The following is a 17,480-nucleotide window of genomic DNA, read 5'->3' as shown; positions in this document are numbered from 1 at the left end:
TTGGAAGTATAAAAACGTAGAATTTATTTAGGATGCATGATCTACCTATTTGGATTTAAGGATTGAATTGCACGAATTGAGAATTTTACGGGACTAACTGTAATACCCCATAATTTGAGGACCGAAGTGCAAAAAAAAAATCAAATTTATGAGGGACTACTTTCAAAATTACCGAATTTTTGGTATTAAATTATGAGTTTCGTGGATTTTAAGGTTTAATGAGGCAAAGATCGAAAATTTTCTAGGGACAATAATGTAAATTTTGAAGAGTTGTAGGGCCAAAATATAAATTTGGAGAACTGTAAGGGCCAGATTGCAATTTTCAAAAATTTTAGCGATTAAATGCGAACTTTTGAGGAACACTTGGGATTTTAAGAAATGTGAGACGTGTTATGGGGATTAATTTTGGGTTTAATAAACTTAAGGCTATTGAACCTTATGATACGGGAAATCTATAAAATGAAATTGGGAATACTGAAGACTCACGGGTAGTTGTGGAATTTCGAGATTTAAGGAAAAATTGGATGATGTTCGAGGAAAGTAAGAATTAATTTTACAATTTTAAGAAATTTGAGAACTTATTTAGTAGTAAGTGAGAATTGAACTATAACGGCCCAAAAATTTGTGCTTGAAAATTTACGTAAAATTAAAAATTTTCTTTTAAAATAAATAAAATGTCTCAATCATAAGTTAAACTGATAAAAATGTTTGATATTCAAAATAGCAGCGGAAGAAATCTAATGTTTACAAAAATAATGACTTAAAAATAATTCAACAACATAAAAACTTGGTTTGAATTAAAAATAATAAATGATGAAATGAGGTCCTCGGGTTCCACTTCTGCCGACCCAAGCTAGCTCACTGGTCCCCGCCCTCGGCCCCGACCTCATCAATACCTACAACAATCAAGTCTAGTGAGCCTAAAGCATGCATATATCGTAAATAACGAGTAAATAATATAGTAAAATTTGCATGGGGTAAAATTATCATGTCATGAGGCATAATTGTGAAAATAATTTATCATGAGCAATTATAATACGTGCATAACTGAACTGAAAATCATAGTGAAAACGTTTGCTCTTCGGAGCCCTGTACTGAAATAGCATGTTATAATTTTCTGTTGAGATTATGGTCTACACAAGTGGTCCCTGAACTGAACTGACCGGTAACTGGCGACCGGACCGGTAACTGACGACGGGGAACTGACCGGTAACTGGCGACCGGGTGAAACTAACCGGTAACTAACGACCGGAACGGTAACTGACGACCGGGAACTGAACTGAACTGACCGGTAACTGGCGACCGGACCGGTAACTGACGACCGGGTAAAATAATACTCCCAGGATAGTAAAAGGACCCCAAGCAATATCGCATAAATCTCAAAATGAATATTTTGCACGTGATATAATTAAATAACATCATTAAATATGAACAATTTCGATCTTCTTCCATTAAAATCATGTACTTGCGATATTTAAAAATACCTATATGACTTGATTGAAGAATTAAAGAAGATATAAACATGCCTTGGTTTGTTTTGACAGAAAACAAACGAAATAACGACGCGGCGCGGCGGAGACGGAGTGCTCTTCACTTTCTCATTTTTTATCTCTTAATCCCTTAAAACCAAGCATGCACCATAATTATTATAATAGCGTAAAAATCATAAACGTGATGCATGAACATTTAAAAATATCATGATTTGTGCTCAGGGCGCTGTCAAGACAAAAATCTCACATCGGATGCAAAATGACCATTTTGCCCTTGGAAACCCAAAAATTATCGTTTTAACCCTGGACCTCTAAAATTGACCCGAAGCTTACCAAACTCCTTAAAATATCCCAAAATTTTTTTAAAAGCAGTCCTAGACGTAAATTCGAGAAGCAAACTCAAACTTAATCGATTTGTTTTAAAAACTCGAACCGGGGTCCCGGTTTTAACCCGATTCGAACCGAATCTTAACCGAAATTTATCCCAACTTCTTACCATACTTAAAAACACTTAAAAGATCCTAAACTATAATTTATAGCCCAAAACTCTCGTCTGAAATCCCAAACCTTATCAACAAGCTCTCGGCCCCTCCCAATGATGCTCTCTCATGAACTTCTCTCCCTAAAACCCACGCCATCAGCCAACCTAACGTACCAGCCACTAACCAGCCTGCTAGGGACCTAGATCAGACCATAAGGTACCTACCAGACCCACAAACCCTCCTCCATGCACGCTGGAAACCTCTAAGAACCCTAAGTCACCAAGAATCTACTACCGCGGTAACCCATCTCACCCATGCTTGATTACTACATCCCTCCTTTCCAGCGTGGTTCGAGCCATTACAGACCCTGATTCAGACCCATCAGGGTCTGGTCCAGGGCTGGAGACGGCTCTCGCTCAGCTGGCGTGGCAGAAACAAGGACCGAACCTCTACACAAGCTTCCCGATCTGCACAGCTCTTCACGCTTTCAACTAAACCCGATCACTTCTCATTCCAGCACCTATGTCTCACACTCCCGATCTGTACAGGACCTTGAAAATCTTATACAACGGCCCCTTGCACCACATATCATAAAACGGGAGTGTCAAAGCATGAAATGCACAATTACATGAAAAGAAAAGGAACAAAAAGGGAAACAGACAGCCAATCTATCACATGCTTGGATCGAAAGTTTCAAGGTTAAGATAAGTTTTAGGGTTTATTAGTATTATTTAAATAGCTATCAAATGACTAATGGGCCTTGATTGATAATTAAAACTTAAATAAAATATTTTAGGTCAAACAAGCTTAAAAGCAAGCCCATTAAATCCAAACGCACTTCCGAAAAATATTTCTTGTTGAAAAGATTTTGAAAATATTAGCCGAACCATTAAAAGTCCCCCGATTCGATAAAATTTGCGTATCGTTAAAAATTAAAATCTTGCGGATAAATATACCCAAAAATTCCCATTTTTGAAAAATACACTTAAAAATGCTTTAAATAAATTTATAAAAATAAATCGTATAATAAAATAATTTTCCTGAAAATTCTCCGGTCTCCAATCCTCGTTCGAGCGTGAAATGCACCTCGAAACCTTAATGCGTGAACTTTTAAAATTTCATGGAATAAATTCTATCATGCTTGAATTATGCATAAAAATAATTAAACATAAATGAATGAAATAAACATGCATTTAATGCTTTAAAAACAATTAAATAAAATACCAAAGAAATTTAATAACTTGCATGCATGCCAACTTTTTAAATTATAATTACTGACATGCTAAATTACCACTTCTTACATAAGTCTTTATTAACTTATCTCAATACTTCATCTCCAGTCCGGCCTCACTTATTTAACTGAAAAGATAACAATTAAACTACTGCGTAAAATAAATAAATTTAAAGAAAAGAATTTAAATACTCATACAATAAAAAATCATTTTAAATTTTTAAATACTAGAATTATGCATGACTTATACACAGTCCAATTTACGGGTTCTACAATCCTCCCCTCTTAAAAGAAATTTCGTCCTCGAAATTCGCTAATCCTTGATAAACAAAAGTTTAGATTCTTAATTCTAGTATCCCAATAATCCACGCTTCTGTTGCGCTACTCTGATAAAATAAGTGTTAACTCGTCCTTTCGTCTCCCCAATCCTAATTAAATTTGCCTACCAAATTCTCGTTTGCGGATCGCAACTTAAAACGGTCCAAGGTGACTTAGTTATATTTTTCTATAACCTCGAATTTTTGACTTATCTCACAATTCTTCCTTCTAGAAATGGATGTCCAAACTTATCGCACCTTACTTTTCTTATACTATATTCGTAATATTCATCGACCTATTATATTAGCATTTATGCAGTTCGACTTAAGAAACTTTTGTACCAAAATTTACTGATCCACTTCTTTTCTCAGTAGAACGCTTAAAGATTAAACCTTATTTCAACCTCATAGTAGTATTAGCCTAAGATCCTTGAATCGAATCTTTATCATACGGCACCAAACTTACGTAACTTATTATTTACAAGTGCATCCCGGATGTGAAATTGTTATAAGATATAAAACCTCGAATAACGTCAATCCATAAAACTCAATTATACAACATCGACCTTCTACCTTAATAACAACACTTCTAGCATCAATTACCTGCTCAAACTATCATCTTCCCAATTACCATCTAGTTGAGGCCTAGGACTCTGAACTTCCTCATTGGAACAAGCGTCGCATTCTTATGTATCCTTAATGCTTACATAATTCTAGCATATAAACTTAATAAGTTAGCCCATGGTAGCATTAGACTAACTTTAATAAATCAATTTCACTTATAACCCATAGAATTCTAGAATTCTCATATCAAGGTTTTAGATTTCTTAGTCGATAAAAATCTTAATATTCGTTCATTGATAACCTATAATGAACACAACTAGTTTCCTTTGTTTTTATTTCAGCCAAAATTTTCGTACGAACACATATTTCATAAATTTAAAATTCAAGCTTACGCGACCCAAATAGTACTAGATAACATAATCCCAACACACATATTAACTTATTCTCAAGTTTCTCAATTACTATCAAAATTTCTTAAAACCATGTGTCTACCTCACCTCTTACGTACGTCTACCAATTAAACTAACCATCATCATACCCAACTTTCCTAAAAGAATTTTAAATTCTCACAAGGTATAATCTTAACTGTTAAGATCATGACTAAAACTTGTGACACATCAAACTTATGTTCCCAAAAATTTTACTAACTCAATGTTTATTTTTTTTTAACTTAACTAACCGATTAAATTTAACTTAAATCGTCATCACTTTAAATTCTTAATTGCCACAACATTATTTCACTAACGCTTAACTTTTCACGCCTAAGATTGATTCATCCTACAATGTCCTTGGTTACCATTCATTATAACTGTTGAGGATCGAAGTTTAGTTTAGAGGGGGGGTGAATAAACTCTACTCGTTTTTCGTTCTGATGAGGTACTAAAATCCTGTTAAGGATAGTAGTTAATCTTGTGCGAATACTTTCACCTGATTACAATGAAACGTGCGGAAACAATCTGATGAAGTAGTTGAAAAACAATAAAATAGTAGGCAGCAGTTGTTTATGGAAGTTCGAAGATAAACTCTTCTACGTCTCCCCTTCTTCTGTTTCCAGAAGGTATAACTAAAAGACTTTGGATATTACAGTACAACTCTTGTACACACCCACTTCAGAAGGACTTACACCTTAGCCTACTGAAACTCTTAGTTACTTCAACTCACAAATATACGAAACACAAAGTTCTGAAAAGACTCTTTTCAGATTACAGACTCTTCTGATAAAATATAAGCAATGTTTGAGATTGAAGAGTGTAAGAATCAGTAGCACAAGATGATCTTTAAAAGATCTGATATAAGCTGTGAGGCGTGTGCTACTTTCTCTTTGTGTTGACCTTTCTAAGTACTCAAAGAATTCTGATATTCGTCTGATAAGAGAGTAGCTTTGTTCCTTGAAAAATGATAATAAGCGAAGTGTCGTGTCGAACAAGGATTTGATCCAAGTATATATAATCGACTGAGTTCAACGTTCACAATCAGAAAAGTATTCAGATAACTGATACAATCAGCTTTATTACCGAAACAAGTTCCTCCAGAAAAGCTATAAAACAATCAGTCTTGTTTTATACTTAATTGGGTAATATGCATTAAATGACTCCGTATAGTATTTAATGCTGCAATTAATACTTGTACTAGGAACTCTTTAACGGTAACAATTAAGATAGCAACGTTAGAAAACGCTCTCTACTGGTTTTGTATTGTTATCTCTTTTCTACTAGTTTAGTTTTACTAGAACAGCAGCTACTGATAATTTATTTTGTTGTACTGGTCTGCTGGTCTACTGGTTTTAGTTATCATCGCCACAATAAAATTCATGTCTAACAATTTCCCCCTTTGTGGTGATGCCAAAACCTAAACAGTAGAAAAAGGTTAAGTAACAAACAGATTGATCATTGAACAAAGGATAATTTCAGTAAAGTATTAAAGTAAAAAGATCAATCGGTTCCAATGTCCCTGTAAATGATTTCTTCATTTTGAGGTTCTTGATCTCTTCTGATAGAAGGTTCAGCCTCATCTTCTGTTTGCCTAACTCCTGTTTGATCACCTCTAGTTCCTCTATCTTCCTCCTTTTTGGCATCAGCGGCAACAACATGAGCAAAGAGATCATTTAGTCTTCCGGAAATATTGTGAATGCCATCAGTTAGCATCTCCAGATACGGTGTTTGATTAGAGATGCGATTATCCAATGTAGTGATAGATTGATTTTGAGAGTCAATCTTGGCATCCAAAAGTTCCACAGATGTAGACAGTGATCGAAAGAGATCATCATGCTCCGTGATTCGATTGAGTATATCATTTTGAGCAAGCATGAGAGTGCTGTGAGTTCTGGAGATAGCTTGTCTGAAAACGATGGTTTCAGTACACATCTTGTCCACGGTCTCCTTAGTGTTATAGATATGTTTGCTCATTCGCTCTCGAAAAGATTGAGCACCACTGAATTCCGCAAGGTTTTCACGAGATATACGTTTCACTAAATCAGAGATGTTGTTGAGGTCGGTTTGTAGAAGCTGAATCTGATGTTCCAGGTCGAATGCATCTAATTCCGGGGAAGGGGTTCGAGCAAGAATGCGTTGTTTGATCTCAGAAAGACGAGAATTCGTCGCAGTCAAAACAGGGAGAGAAACAGTCAACGCAGTAGAAACAAGAGGAGCATCCATCAATGCAGTAGAAGGAGCAAGGTCTGCTGTGCTTTCTGCTGGAATTGCAGAAACAGTAGGTTCAACAGCAATCAAGGGAAGAGCAATTTCTTCAGTAGGAACGGCCAAGTCAGATGCCAGAGCTTCTTCCGTTGGTGCAAGAACAGCCTGTGACTCTGAAGATGTTGCAGTGAAAGGTGCAGAAGGCTGTTCCAGAAGAACGTTCAGTTCTGCTTGATGATCAGCGGAGAACAACTTTAAATTCGGTAGAGAAGAAGTAGCATCTGGTTCTGCTATTTGTCGCCCTGGGATAGGAGAATCAGATGGTGGCAACGAAGTATCCGGTACCGCTTCTAGAGTAGTAGAGACAGTGGGGACAATTGATTCAATGACTTCCTCTACTGAAGCCAGTTCATGTACGGAAAAAAGTGATGAGGACTGAATGGCCCTTGTTGGAGATGCAGGAGTACTAAGAGCAGAAGCCTTTGGGGAGGCTGTAGTCCTTTCCTCGACTGACTGAGTCTGCTGAAAATTCGGGACAAGACCAATGTGATAAACAATAGGCTCTCCAAAGCCTTGTTCTTGAGTAAGAAGTTGCTCACTCATCTGCTTTAACCTGTCAGATAGAATCATAATAACGTTTTGATCCTGAACAACAGTAGGAACAGCAGGATCAAAATTTGATTGAAGAACTTTCAGAACTGATTCTAACTTCTGACACTTCAGCTGATCGAGGATAAAGGTCCTTCTTCTCAAGGCCTCGATGACATTTTCTGTTTTTGCCAGCTGAAAAATCTTCTTTTCTGCATTCACCATCTTGCCATAATTTCCTTTGATCTTGAAATAAGCGAAAGAATGAAACAAACGGACAGTATGCCATTCATCAAAGAATTTTATGTCATCGTTTGCAGAGGTCTCAATCTCGGCTAGATGAAGATCAACGCCGGTGGTGACAATGGTCTTGTGACTAAAAATAGGTGGTTCCTCCACCATTTTCCCTTTGCCTTTGTCAGAAGAGGAAATAGGCGCAATAGGTCGGAAAGCAGAAGATCCGCTTGCTGGTTCCCGAATAACAATTCCAGATGTTGGCTTAAAAACAGTAGCAGTAGAAGGTGCTGAAACAGACGCAGTAGTGAGTGCAGTCGAAGAAGCAGTTGATTGAGCAGAAGGAACCGCTTCTGGAAAGACCTGTCGAATAGGTACTTTCTCAATTTCAGACAGTGCTGATGTCTTCTTAATCTTCAGAATGGTGCGCGGTTTCTTCTTGGCTGGGGTTGGCACTGCTGGTTGAACAGCAGCAGCAGACTCTTCTGATGCTGTTTTATCTGAATCCGTCGAAATAATCAATCGTTTCTTTGAAATTTTCTTTTGAGGTTTTGGAGCCTCAGAAGCAGTTTCCCCAATTTCCTTCTTCATCGCAACAAACTCTACCACTGTTGGCTTAGGCCTTAAAGCCAATACATTTGCTGCATCAATCATGGTAACGGAAGTAGCATCGAGATCACTGGTAGATGCGAAACCAGCATCCTTAAGCAAAACACTGATCTGAACCGCGAAACCAGAACTTCTCCTAACAACCATATCCTTCATAGTTCTGAAAATAAAATGACTCCAATCCACCTTTATCCCCTTGGTGATGGCAGTCATTACTTGAACCTTCTCCTTCATCAACTTGTCGAAGGTGCCAGCCTTGATCAAAATAGCTTTAGCCACAATATCGGCCAGAATCTGATACTCTATTTTGAGCAATTTCTTGTGACAGGAAGGAGATACTTCTTCTCCAGAGGCTGAGAAGTTGCTGAGTGCAACAGACATATCTGTCTTGGAAATATCAGAGATTTCAGACGTACCTGAAAGTGGAAGGAGGAAGGTTGCTCCTAGATGTGCGGCATCAATAGAAATAGATGCATCTCCTTGAGTGTAAACAATCATTCCTTCATGCACTGTTGCTTTAGCGTAAAATTCCAGTAGAGCATTTTTGTAGATAACTGCTGGTGCTTCCAGGAATTTCCGGAGTCCCGATTTCTCAATATCCTGAAACATTTTCAAGAGATTCTCATCCTTGATGTTGAGAATCGAAGCAAAGTTAACTTGATAAGCGTTAAGAGTGTATGCTCCAGCCATTTCTATGTGTAGATGAGATCAGACAAATTATGCAGTAGTTAGTAATGATATGGAGAAAGCAGCAGCTGAATATCGATAGTTATGAAACAGTAAAGATGAAAAAGGTGAAATTTGAGATAGATATACAGCCGTCAAATAAACATAAAGACACGTGTCAGTATGTTCTTGGTTGAGTGTTTGAAATGTTTTTGCAGAAACTGTCAGGTACACGAATGATTTTGAAAAATTTGAAAAATGGCGGGCTGTCCAGACGGTTACTAAAGAAATCAGAAGAGGATTTGTCGTTTTATGATAACGTCTGCTGGAAGTTTCAGAGTGCTGAAATATTTGAGCACTTTGACAAAACCAGTAGACTTGTAGTTTTATCGAAAAGACAATCATCCTATCTGTTTTCTGAAAAGGTGTCGAACTTTCAGTCTGACTAAGATACTGTTCTCCCTCGGTAAATGCAATTAATAAATGATCATAATTACGACAAGTGACTCTTGGCCATCTTTCAATCTGAGCCGTTGAAAATGAACAGTCGCAATCTTGCGATTCACAAGAGTCTTTGTTCCCTCTATAAATACCTGCAAGGCTTGAACAAAGTTAAACAAAAGCAATGAAAACTCAAGTAAACAGAGAGATTTGATCCTGGAGTCGAAGAAAAGGTGTTCAGAGAGATGTTTGAGAATATCATTATTTACGTAATGATCCTTGAAATACACTCCTGGAGTTGTAGTTTCCACAGTCAAGCAGATCTGGTGCTTCGATTGAGTTTGAAATGTTGCATCCATTTCTTCCAGAAGCATGCTAATGGAATAAGAGAGTGCTGGTGGATTGATGATGATGAAATTCTCTCTGATGCCCTGTAAGGCATCTAAAAATTATATTAGTACTGACAAGTCCCAAGCTTGCCAGATTCTTGTAAGGCCGAGGCTTGCTTAGATTCTTTCTAGGCCTTTATTTTCGAAGAAGACCATCCTTCTTCCTGCTGAAGTACTTTGCAAGCAAAGATCAGAGAGTTCTTATTACAGAAGATAAACGCTACATGTAACGCTACTGGTTAAATAGCAAAGAACATCTACTGTATTCATTTTTGCATCGAGTAATGTACAGAAATGGTTTCTAATAAAATTCCAGTTTGCGTATCTGACTTTTCTCTTCTGCTTTTCTATAAATATCTTACTGTTAGTTCAATGCGATAAATAATTAAGTAATAATAAAATCTTAACTAAGATATCAGAAGATGATTAAGTTAAATCTATCAAACCAAGAGAATTCCGAAAGTAAGAAAACTTATTTTCTGGTAAGGGTTTCGTAAAGATATCTGCTGTTTGTTGATCAGTAGAAACATATTCCAGACGAATGTTCTTCTTCTGCACATGATCTCTAATAAAGTGATGTCTGATGTCAATGTGTTTCGTTCTGGAATGAAGTACTGGATTTTGTGTGATTGCAATTGCACTGGTATTGTCACAGAATATAGGTGATTCGGAGGCTTGAATCCCATAATCTCTTAACTGTTGTTGAATCCACAGTATCTGGGAGCAGCAGCTTCCAGCAGCCAGATATTCTGCTTCTGCAGTAGATGTGGCTATGGAAGTCTGTTTCTTGCTAAACCAGTATATCAACATATCACCAAGAAATTGACAAAAACCACTCGTGCTTTTTCGGTCTAGTTTGCAACCTGCATAATCAGCATCTGAATATCCAATAAGATTTAACGATGAATCATTGGGATACCATAAGCCGACATTTTGAGTTCCTTTCAAGTACTTCAAAATACGTTTAGCAGCAATATAATGAGATTGTTTGGGGTTAGATTGAAATCTAGCACAAATGCAAACAGCAAACATGATATCTGGTCTACTGGCAGTTAAATATAATAATGAACCAATAAGACCTCGATACTGAGTTATCTCTATTGGAATACCACTTTCATCTTTATCAAGTTTAACAGATGAGCTCATTGGAGTATAAGCAGCAGAGTATGCTTCCATTCCAAACTTTTTCATAAGCTCATTGGTGTACTTCGCTTGATTTATAAAAATTCCAGTCTCCAGTTGCTTAATTTGCAATCCTAGGAAGAATGTTAATTCTCCCATCATACTCATCTCGAATTTATCCTGCATCAATTTTCCAAACTTTGCACATAATTTGGGGTTAGTTGACCCAAAGATGATATCATCAACATAGATCTGTACCAAAAGAGTGTGCTTATTCTTGACTAAAGTAAATAAAGTTTTATCTACTGCTCCGATGGTAAAGTCATGATCAATAAGAAATTGTGATAAAGTGTCATACCATGCTCTAGGTGCCTGTTTTAGACCATATAAAGCTTTGTGTAATTTAAATACATGATGAGGAGAGAAATGATCGATAAAACCTGGAGGTTGTTCCACGTAAACTTCTTCTTGTAGTAAAACATTCAGAAAAGCACTTTTCACATCCATTTGATATACTTTGAAATTCTTGAAAGCAGCAAAGGCTAAGAATATTCTGATTGCTTCGAGCCTTGCTACTGGTGCATAAGTCTCATCAAAGTCTATGCCTTCTTCTTGTCTGAAGCCTTGAGCCACCAGTCTAGCTTTATTTCTCACCACTGTGCCTTCTTCATTGAGTTTATTTCTAAATATCCACCGAGTTCCAATGACAGCTTGGTGAGATGGTCTAGGTACTAGAAACCAAACTTCATTACGTTTGAATTGATTCAGTTCTTCTTGCATGGCTTCAATCCAACTAGGATCCAGAAGAGCTTCTTCAATCTTCTTTGGTTCATCCTGAGATATAAAAGCAGCATGCATGTATTCATTTAGCATTTGCCTTCTGGTCCTCAAGGGCGCTGTTGGATTACCAATAACCAATGATGGAGGATGAGATTTTCTCCAGATAAACAGATTTAAGTGGGCATCTTCCTGATTTGGTATGCTAAGATTGTCTTCCACAGAACCAGTAGTAGGTTCTTGAACATCTTCTGCTGGTATTGGTAGATCCAGAGTCTGTACTTCTGGTTCCACTATAGGAATGTCTGGTTCTGGATTTTGAAGATCCTTGGTATTAGCTTCTACATCATCTTCACTGTCAATTTCCAAGTGAATCCTGTCTAACCTGTTACTTAAATCAGATATGTTAGAAATTTCAGCACTGTTGTCTTCATCGAAGACAACATGAATCGATTCTTCAACATTAAGAGTTCTATTGTTGAAAATTCTAAAAGCTCTGCTTACAGCAGAGTAACCAAGAAATATTCCAGCATCTGATTTAGAATCAAATGCAGTTAAATGATTCTTGCCATTATTCAGTACAAAACATTTGCAACCAAACACATGAAAATAAGATACAATGGGCTTCTTCCCATTCCGTATTTCATACGGAGTCTGGTTGTGTCTTTTGTTGACCATATATCTGTTTTGCGTGTAACAAGCAGTATTGATAGCTTCAGCCCAGAAGCGCTGAGAAATGTCTGCATCTGCTAGCATTGTTCTAGCTGCTTCTTTTAGAGTTCTATTTCTCCCCTCAGCTACTCCGTTTTGTTGAGGAGTTCTGGCAGCTGAATATTCATGATGAATTCCCTGTCCATTCAAATATAGCTCAAGATACTTGTTAGTGAATTCAGTGCCCCGATCACTTCTGATTTTAATGATGGTAGTAGATTTTTCATTTTGAATCCTTTTCAGAAGCTTGATCAAGAGACTACTGGTTTGATCTTTTCCTGCGAGAAAGATTACCCAAGAGAATCTAGAAAAATCATCAATAACAACAAGAGTATATTTCATTCCCCCTAAGCTCATGATGGGGATCGGACCAAATAAATCCATATGCAAAAGTTCCAGACATCTTGAAGTTGATTTGCTATCTTTCGTTTTGAAACTGGATCTTATCTGTTTCCCAAGCTGACAAGCAGAATAAACATGATTTTTAACGAAATTAATGTCAGGTAATCCATCAACCATATTCTGCTTCTTGAGATAATTGATTGACTTGAAATTCAGATGATTCAATTTCTTGTGCCATAGCTAGTGTTTATTGCTAAGAGAAGCAACTAAGCATGTAGGAGTATTGACATGATTTGAGTTCCAGGAGACTCTATAAGTGTTGCCTTCTCTTTTTCCCGTTAACACAGTATTTTCAGCAGAATCTCTAACTATACATTAATGCTTTTGAAAAGCCACAGAATAACCGTTATCACATAGTTAACTAATGCTGATTAGATTGTAACAAATATTGTCAACTAATAAAACATTATCAATAGTTATGTTACCGTGGATAATCTTACCCTTACCCATGGTTTTACCTTTAGAATTGTCTCCAAAAGTTATCTTTGGTCCAGTGCAACTTACTATCTCAGAAAGTAGGTTTCTTTGTCCAGTCATGTGTTTGGAACATCCACTGTCCAGATACCATGTAGAGTTACTGATTTCTGCTTCCTTCTGCTGTTCCTACAAACACAAATTTTAGTATCTGGTACCCAAATCTATTTGGGTCCAAGCCTTATCAGTCCTTTGGGGACCCACATTTGTACAATTCTTGGTGACTTTGTACTTCGGGTATCCAAAGATGTGTGTGCAACAGAAGGTCTGTTATTTCTAACAGTATGCATACCAAAATGTTGTTCCTCCCTTCTGTTTCTGTTTTCCAGTCTGTATCTCTTCTGAACAGGTTTAGAGTTGTAGTACTGGTAGTTTCTAACCTTCATAGGATATTGTCTTCCAGAGTTGAATTCTTTTCTGAATCTAGAACTCTGGTCAACTTTTTCCTTAGGTTTAACGTAACCCAGACCATAGTGCATCCTTCTGTTCGTCTGATTTAAATTCCTTTCAACTGAAACAGTAGGTATTACTGGTTCCTGTACCACACTGGATTTCACAAAGTGAATGTATTTCCCTTTGCATATATCCAGTGTTGGCTTAGTATTCGTTTCAGATGTGCCTTCATTATTACAGAAACCGAGACCACTCCTATCTCCTGACTGTTTTTTGTAATTCTTGCATCTTTTTCAATGAAACAGAAGACTTATTCCAAGCATTTACCAGCAGCGACAACTTCTGGTTTTCAGAAAGCACCTTCTGGTAATCTGCTTTGGCTCTTTCATTCTCAGTTATTAATTTACTCATCTTAACTTGTAAATCATTGCAGCTGTCTACTTGCAAGCAAGTTAACTTACTGTTTTGATTCTTTAAGTTCTGATTTTCAATCTTAACTTCTTCAAATGATTGAGAAAGTCTTGAATACTCTTTTACCATTTCATGCAGTGCATCAATCAAGTCATTGCGTGTAAATTCATTAGAGTCAAAATCAAATACCTCTCCAGATGTCGAGGTTGAATCATTGTCTGCCATTAGACATTTGACTTCTTCTGCATCACTATCACTGGGATGACTTTCTGAATCAGATGACTCAGAGCTAGAGTCCGCCCACTTAGATTTGCTTTCTTCGGCAATCATTGATTTTCGATCTCTTCTGGATTTTTTGTCATTCCTCTTGTGATCCTTTCTCTTTTGATCATCCTTCTTTGGTTTAGGACAATCTGCAATGAAGTGACCTATCTTTCCACAGTTAAAGCATCCCATATCACCAGATGGTGAATCTTTCTTGTAGTTGCGATTTGGACCCTGATAAGTTCGATGATTCTTCTTCATGAACCTGGAACATTTCTTCACAAATAAGGACATAGCATCACTACTGATTTGTTCAGCAGTTTTCTCCATTGCATTGTCAATGATTACAGTCGGTAGTGCCTGAGGTACAACTGCAGCAGCAGTAGAAGAGGTAGAGGCAGTAGCAGTAAAAGCAGTAGCAGTAGCAGCAAGAGCCTTGGTTGGTAAGCTTGAAGGCTCTTCTCCACTTCTCACTTCCAATTCGAACTCATAGGCTTTCAGATCTGCAAATAAGTCGTGCAGTTCCAACTTGTTCAAGTCTTTGGATACTCTCATAGCCATTGTTTTAACATCCCATTCTCTGGGTAAAGCTCTCATCACCTTGAGGGCTATTTCTCTATTGTTATACTCTTTACCTAGAGCTGTTAGCTCATTTACCAAGCTGCTGAATCTTTCATCAAATTCATTTAGAGTTTCACCAGCTCTCATTTTCAGATTTTCGAACTTCTGCATTGCTACAGACAGTTTGTTTTCTTTTGTTTGCTCATTTCCTTCACATATCTGGATGAGCTTCTCCCAAATATCTTTTGCAGTAGAACACATTTTGATCTTGCTGAAAGTGTTCTTGTCGAGAGTTTTATACAATATGTCCTTCGCCACATTATCAAGATTGGCTTTCTTCTTATCTTCACTGGTCCATTCACTTCTTGATTTCTCGACCATCTGTGGTGCACCGTCAGTAACAGCAACAGCTGTGTTAGGCTTTAAGATTTTCAGTGGACCATCTGTGATGACATACCACATGTCATCATCTTGTGCTGCAAGATGAGCTTGCATTCTTATCTTCCAGTCATCAAAATCTTCCTTAGAGAACATAGGGATCTTGCTGAAATGTGCCATTTGTTGCAGTTTTTCACAAACAAGAATGACTCGCTCTGATACCAATTGTTGAGGATCGAAGTTGAGTTTAGAGGGGGGGTGAATAAACTCTACTCGTTTTTCGTTCTGATGAGTTACTACAATCCTGTTAAGGATAGTAGTTAATCTTGTGCGAATACTTTCACCTGATTACAATGAAACGTGCGGAAACAATATGATGAAGTAGTTGAAAAACAATAAAACAGTAGGCAGCAGTTTTTTATGGAAGTTCGAAGATAAACTCTTCTACGTCTCCCCTTCTTCTGTTTCCAGAAGGTATAACTAAAAGACTTTGGATATTACAGTACAACTCTTGTACACACCCACTTCAGAAGGACTTACACCTTAGCCTACTGAAACTCTTAGTTACTTCAACTCACAAATATACGAAACACAAAGTTCTGAAAAGACTCTTTTCAGATTACAGACTCTTCTGATAAAATATAAGCAATGTTTGAGATTGAAGAGTGTAAGAATCAGTAGCACAAGATGATCTTTAAAAGATCTGATATAAGCTGTGAGGCGTGTGCTACTTTCTCTTTGTGTTGACCTTTCTAAGTACTCAAGGAATTCTGATATTCGTCTGATAAGAGAGTAGCTTTGTTCCTTGAAAAATGATAATAAGCGAAGTGTCGTGTCGAACAAGGATTCGATCCAAGTATATATAATCGACTGAGTTCAACGTTCACAATCAGAAAAGTCTTCAGATAACTGATACAATCAGCTTTATTACCGAAACAAGTTCCTCCAGAAAAGCTATAAAACAATCAGTCTTGTTTTATACTTAATTGGGTAATATGCATTAAATGACTCCGTATAGTATTTAATGCTGCAATTAGTACTAGTACTAGGAACTCTTTAACGGTAACAATTAAGATAGCAACGTTAGAAAACGCTCTCTACTGGTTTTGTATTGTTATCCCTTTTCTACTGGTTTAGTTTTACTAGAACAGTAGCTACTGATAATTTATTCTGTTGTACTGGTCTGCTGGTCTACTGGTTTTAGTTATCATTGCCACAATAAAATTCATGTCTAACAATAACATTATAACCCAAATATCTAAATATTCTATATCTCCTTCGAGCCTAAATAACCGAAAATTCCTATCATTTAAACCGTTCAATTCTCACTTACTACTAAATAGGTTCTCAAATTTCTTAAAATTGTAAAATTAATTCTTACTTTCCTCGAATATCATCCAACTTTTCCCTAAATCTCGAAATTCCACAATTACCCATTAGTCCTCAGTGTTCCCAATTTCATTTTATAGATTTCCCGCATCATAAGGTTCAATAGCCTTAAGTTTATTAAACCCAAAATTAATTCCCATAACACGTCTTACATTTCTATAAATACTTAAAATTCCAATTCCTCAAAAGTTCGCATTTAATCCTTAAAATTTTGAAAATTGCAATCTGAAACTTATAGTTCTCCAAATTTACATTTTGGCCCTACAATTCTTCGAAATTTACATCATTGTCCCCATAAAATTTTTCCATCTTTACCTCATTAAACTTTTAGATTCTCGAACTCAAAATTAAATCCCAAAATTTGGTAAATTCAAAAATAGTCCCTTAAAATTTTTGTTTTGCACTTTGGTCATCAAATTATTAGTTATTACACAATTAGGTCCCTAAAATTCTCAATTCATGCAATTCCATCCTTAAATCTAACTAGGTAGAGCATGTATCCTAAATAAATTCTACGTTTTATACTTCCAAACATCGTCGTAGTCTTCGAATCATTAATCTTTGCATGAAATCCTCAAAAATTTAATTCAACTAGCAACCACAAACCATCATTAATTTCTTACAAATTCTACAAGTCCCGAAAACATTCATAATTTTTAAGTTTAACTTATGGCCCATAAGTAGAACATCAGTAATACTAACCCAAAAATTAATATAGTCAAATAATTTACGACCTCTCCTAATGCCCAATAGCGAAATTCTTATTTATGTCCGGTGGAGGTGGAGGTGCATTTCCCTCCTTCCTCTGACGCTCACCGTCCTCATGACGGCGCTCATCATCCCTCGCGCGCTCAACAAGGCGTCTAGGAGTCATACTTTTCCATACATATAACCCAAACGTAACCAACATGCATAATTCCGTAATTTCTTTAAATTTAAGTAAATACTGAA

At 36.8% G+C, this 17,480-nt stretch overlaps 1 long non-coding RNA gene across 1 annotated transcript in view; it reads right to left on the bottom strand.

Moving 5' to 3' along the window:
- The window catches only part of LOC140803102 (uncharacterized), an 87,026-nt gene that overhangs the window by 68,023 nt on the left and 1,523 nt on the right, over window positions 1–17,480 (bottom strand). The window contains exon 2 of the long non-coding RNA XR_012111766.1: window positions 1,527–1,827. This is a non-coding gene — a long non-coding RNA (uncharacterized lncRNA). The remainder of the gene's footprint in view (window positions 1–1,526; window positions 1,828–17,480) is intronic.

The sequence above is a fragment of the Primulina eburnea genome, chromosome 10 (assembly GCF_022965805.1).
Source record: "Primulina eburnea isolate SZY01 chromosome 10, ASM2296580v1, whole genome shotgun sequence".
NCBI classification, from domain to species: Eukaryota; Viridiplantae; Streptophyta; class Magnoliopsida; order Lamiales; family Gesneriaceae; genus Primulina; species Primulina eburnea.
Note: the sequence above shows the minus strand (reverse complement) of the source record. Positions and strands in the feature narration are given on the sequence as shown.